At 49.1% G+C, this 5573-nt stretch overlaps 1 protein-coding gene across 7 annotated transcripts in view; it reads left to right on the forward strand.

Moving 5' to 3' along the window:
* Positions 1 to 2318: 2318 nt before the first annotated feature.
* Positions 2319 to 5573, forward strand: part of ZFHX2 (zinc finger homeobox 2) — a 189988-nt gene continuing 186733 nt past the window's right edge. For all 7 annotated transcript variants that reach the window (XR_012787802.1, XM_075569082.1, XM_075569084.1 and 4 more), the window contains exon 1: positions 2319 to 2447. The gene's annotated coding sequence lies outside the window, so the exon portion shown is untranslated. The remainder of the gene's footprint in view (positions 2448 to 5573) is intronic.

Here is a 5573-nt window from a genome sequence, read left to right on the forward strand (position 1 = left end):
GAGTTCGGATCCTCGGATGAGGAGCAAGCGACCCCGACGTCGGTGGTGATGCGCCTACCAGCAGACCACTACAGCGGTGCTGCAAAGGAAACGGGTCTTACCTGTGTCGCAGCGGAGCTGAGTCTCGAGGTGCCGAGATCACCTGTGAGGAGACAGCCGGAGTGGAGGAGTCCCACGGCCGTGGTGGCTTCCAGCGCGGAGGGAGGAGAAGACCTCATCCCGAGCCGACGGAGCGGTGAGACACACCCTTACCCTCCACAGGCGCCGGTGGTGGCAACGTCGGAGGAAGGCCTAGCCCAGGCCCGAGCAGAGCAGAGAGCTGAACCTTCACTTCCGGCGGCGGATGTCATTGTGGAGGAAGAGGTTCCGGTGGGGAGCCCAACCCAAGATGGCGGCGGTGAGTCCCGCGAGATAGATGACGTCACATCCGGCGGACACAGCAGAGCGGGATGGAAGATGGCTGCGTCCTTGCGACCGCCGTGCTGCGCCAGGTCGCCTGGGTCCGGGAAGAGCTGTCAGGCCCTGCAAAAGCCTGTGAACAAGGAGACGGGTGAATTGGAATGCCAGTCCGATGGTACCGGGCAAGGTAGCAAGAAGTTGCGGGTCGTAGCCCCGCGTCTGCCGACAGCGTTTCCCTATGCCCAACCCCCGGCCAAAATTAAGACACCTGCCCCTGTCACTTTCTCATCTGGGTCCCAGTCGAGTCAAGGGTTGTCTGGGGAGTCACGGGCCACTTCCAAGGAACGGACTGGGGAGGACCTGGATTGGAGTGACTGTTTTACATCCGATGAGGGATCGGGAAGGGGGATGCATAGGAGGAAAGAGTCATCTTGTACCAGTGGGAGCCACAGTATGGATGTGTAGTACAGGCCTAAACGCTTAGGATTGAATTCTAGGTCGACGGGCACGTCAGGGATATCGTCTGGGGGAGAGCCAGAGGATAGTGAGGGTACAGTGGCGGTACCGGAGAGCATTAGGGAGAGAGAGACCCGGTGGTGGGCACCAAAGTTCGAGGGGTATGAGGCCTGGTTGGACCGTACGAGGTTCATACTAAGAAGGGAAGGTATAGTGGATTACTGGTGGGGTGTAGGGGAGTTACACGGAAGAGGAACGGTTGGAGGAGCTTCGGCTGAGGTGGCACGATATCCACTCAGGGGTGGTGGATCCCCGAGGGTCGGCCATATTTAGGGACCCAGTAGAACCGGACGAGTCATTGTCATGGGTGCTGCCAGGCAGGGCAGGCAATAAGAAGTTAATCCATACCAGTAGGGCGGAACGGGCCATAGTAACAAAGTACAAAAAGTCCGATGGGTTGGAGTACCCTTACGTGCCAGAACCCTTGATGCAGGAGATCGAGGATGGGAGAGATGCATGGCTAAGGGAAACAATAGAAGATTATATTATGAGTTAATCTGGTGGGTACGCTGGGTACAAGACGGAGGAGAGGATCACTCAGCTGATGAGGGTGTGGGTGTTGGTCGCAACATATATATGCACCGGATGGAGTATAGGCCAGAAAGTGGGCCGCCTAGGGAGTACAGTGTAACCGTTAAAGACATAACCGGTAGGGAGGTGCAGAAGCCAGACCCTAGGCACTACTATTAGGTAGTAGATGGGGATTCTCCTTAGGAGCAGTGCGGTCTGCCGGTCAGCAGACACTGTATGTTATTATGTTTAAATGCAAGAACTGTATAATGTATTTTTATATTATATGTTGTGGTTATGTTTTGCAGTGCTGCCTGGAGGAGGGTTCTGCAAATTTAGATCCCAGCCAGGCTGTTGGGGTTCACCAGTGGGAGAATGTAGCCATGTATAAAAATGGTATACAGTTCTTTCTCATGCTGGCAGTAAAACCTGGTAAGTATGCAGGATTGCCAGCATCAATCATGGAGGTTTGCCCTCACACCCTGGTGAGGTGTCATATGTACACAAGGGGAGTGGTAACATGCTCTGTGTCCACTATTAGTGACACAAGAGGTGTGGCTGTTTTCTATATAAGACACAGCACTGCCTAAAGTTAGGTTGGGTTTCCAGAGTGTTAATCAAGTGTGCTTTGCAGTGGTTGGAGTTCAAGTTCAAAAGGATCAGTGATGGTCCAGTTCTGGAGGTCTGCAGCAGTTAAGGCTGTCAGATATACTAAATAGTATCTGCACTGTGATCAGGGACCAGGCACAGGTGGTGATCTCCCTGAGGGGAGAGGTGACCCAACTCCATTGGGAGGGAAGGACCTTCTGAAGGGAGGTAGAGCACAACAATGAGCGGCTGAGTACGACCGCGGTGAGGGGCAGACTGCCTGAGATGATAATAAAGATGCCCAGATTCAACAGACCCTTGCTGTGTATGTGTGGAGTCATTGCACAGAAGGAGGCACCACCGAGGAGGTCCTCATCAGTCACATCCCCCTGCGGACGCAGAGATCCTGAGGAGGTGGAGGCGCTGCATTAGATGTGAGTAGGACTCAATCACCACTACCTCAGATGCCTTTCTTGCTGATATCCCCATACCATCCAAGCGGGAGACTCAGGAGTCCTGTGCGCCAGCAGGTGCACCACACAAGACACATACATGTAATGGGGCCAGTAGACCACAGGGGCCAATGTGAGATTGGGTGTGCCAGGAAAAACCGTTACACATGTAATCACTCTACTTGTGGGAACATGATAACCAAAGGGACATACATTTTGGTTGTGAAGCAGGGGCCCATGTGTAGTACAAGTACATTTCTGGTTAACCCCTCACTTCCCAGACGGTTGAAGGGGGTGCCTAATGGGGGTGATGCCTTTATTACTTGCTTGGCACCCCTCTGCCGTCACACACTTCACTCTCTCTATTTACACACCTCTCTCTCCCTATTTCCACCTCTCTATCTATTTCCATCTCTCTCTCCCCCGCTCTATTTCCACCCCTCTCTCTCTCTCTCTCTCTCTCTCATCTCTCTCTCCCTCTCTATTTCTACCGCTCTCTCCCTCTCTATTTCCATTTCATTCTCTCTATTCCCATCTCTCTCTCTCTATTTCCACCTCTCTCTTTTCCATCTCCCTTTCCCCATCTCTCTCCTCCGCTCTATTCCCATCTTTCTCTCTCTTTCTATTCCAATCTCTCTCTCCATCTATTTCCCATTCTCTCTCTCTAATTCCACCTCTCTCTCCCTCACTATTTCCCATCTCTCTCTATTTCCACCTCTCTCCCTATTTCTATCTCTTTTTCCCATCTTTTTTCCACCTCTCTCTCTCCCTATTTCCATCTCTCTCTCCCTCTCTCTCTATTTCCACCTCTCTCTCTATCGATTTCCATCTCTGTCCATTTCCTTTTATCTTAATTTCCATCACTCTATTTCCACGTCTCTTTTCCCACCTCCCTCTTCCTCTCTATTTCCATTTCCATTTCTCCCTCTATTTCCACCTCTCTCAATTTCCATCTCTCAATTGCCACCTCTCTCCCTATTCCCATCTCTCTCTCCCTCTCTATTTCCACCTCTCTCTCTATTTCCACCTGTCTCCATTTCCATCTCTCTCTCTTTTCCTATTCCCACCTCTTTTCCCATCTCTCTACCTCACTATTTCCACTTCACTCTCTCTATTTCCACCTCCCTCTCTATTCCCATTTCTTTCTCTCTCTTTCCCCTTCATGCTCTCTCTCTATTCCCACCTCTCTCTGTATTCCAATCTCTCCATCCCTCTCTATTTCCTCCTCTCTCTGTATTCCAATCTCTCTATCCCTCTATTTCCACCTCTCTCTGTATTCCAATCTCCCTCTTCCTCTCTATTTCCATTTCTCCCTCTTTTTTCACCTCTCTCAATTGCCACCTCTCTCCCTATTCCCATCTCTCTCTCTCCCTCTCTATTTCCACCTCTCTCTCTCTCTATTTCCACCTGTCTCCAATCCCATCTCTCTCTCTTTTCCTATTTCCACCTCTTTTCCCATCTCTCTCTGCCTCTCTATTTCCACATCACTCTCGCTATTTACACCCCTCTATCTATTTCCATCTCTCTCCCTCTCAGTTCCACTTCATTCTCTCTATTCCAATCTCTCTCTCTCTCTCCACCTCTATCTATTTCCACCTCTCTCTCTCTCTCTCTCTCTCTCTCTCTCCATCTCTTTCTCTTTTCCACCTCTCTCTATTCCCATCTCTCTATTTCCACCTGTCTCCATTTCCATCTCTCTCTCTTTTCCTATTTCCACCTCTTTTCCCATCTCTCTACCTCTCTATTTCCACTTCACTCTCTCTATTTCCACCTCTCTCTCTATTCCCATTTCTCTCCCTCTCTCTCTCTCTCTCTCTCTCTCTCTCTCTCTCTCTCTCTCTCTCTCTCTCTCTCTCTCTCTCTCTCTCTCTCTCTCTCTCTCTCTCTCTCTCTCTCTCTTTCCACCTCTCTCTGTATTCCAATCTGTCTATCCCTCTCTATTTCCACCTCTCTCTTTGTTTCCATCTCTCTCTATTCCCATCTCCCTCTTCCTCTTTATTCCCATCTCTCCTCCCTCTCTATTTACACCTCTCTCCAATCTCTCTCTCTCTCTCACGCTCTCTATCTCTCTCTCACGCTCTCTCTCTGTTTCCATCTTTCTCTCTCTCTCTATTTCCATTTCTCTCTCTCTCTCTCACGCTCTCTCTATTTCCATCTCTCTCTCTCTTTTTCCCTTCACGCTCTCTCTCTATTTCCATCTCTCTCTCTTTCCCCTTCATGCTCTCTCGCTATTCCACCTCTCTCTGTATTCCAATCTCTCTATCCCTCTCTATTTCCACCTCTCTCTGTATTCCAATCTCTCTATTCCTCTCTATTTCCACCTCTCTCTGTATTCCAATCTCTCTATCCCTCTCTATTTCCACCTCTCTTTGTATTCCAATCTCTGTATCCCTCTCTATTTCCAACTCTCTCTGTATTCCAATCTCTCTATCCCTCTCTATTTCCACTCTCTCTGTATTCCCATCTCTCTCCCTCTCTATTTTCTCTCTCTCTCTCTTTCCATCTCTTTCCATTTCCTTTTATCTCAATTTCCATCTCTCTCTCCCTCTCTCTTTCTCCATCTCTCTCTATTCCCATCTCCCTCTCCCTCTTTATTTCCTCTTCACTCTCCCTATTTCCACCTCTCTCTCTATTCCCATCTCTCTCCCTCTCTATTTCCACCTCTCTCTCTCTATTTCCGCTTATCTCTCCCTCTCTATTTTCACTTCACTCTCTATTTCGACCTCTCTCTTTTTCCCCATCTATTTCCACTTCACTTTTTCTATATTCACATCTCTCTCTCTCTACATCCACCTCACTCTCTCTATTTCTACCTCTCTTTCTATTTCCCATTCTCTCTCTCTATTTCCACCTCTCTCTCCCTCTCTATTTCCCATCTCCCTCTATTTCCACCTCTGTCCCTATTTCTATCTCTTTTTTCCCATCTCTCCCTCTCTCTCTCTCTCACACACTCTCTCTCGATGTCCACTTCTCTCTCTATTCCCATCTCTCTCTATTTCCGTCTCTCCCTCTATCGATTTCCACCTCTTTCCATTTCCTTTTATCTTAATTTCCATCTCTTTATTTCCACCTTTCTTTTCCCACCTCCCTCTTCCTCTGTATTTCCAT

The sequence above is a fragment of the Ascaphus truei genome, chromosome 13 (assembly GCF_040206685.1).
Source record: "Ascaphus truei isolate aAscTru1 chromosome 13, aAscTru1.hap1, whole genome shotgun sequence".
Lineage (NCBI taxonomy): Eukaryota > Metazoa > Chordata > Amphibia > Anura > Ascaphidae > Ascaphus > Ascaphus truei.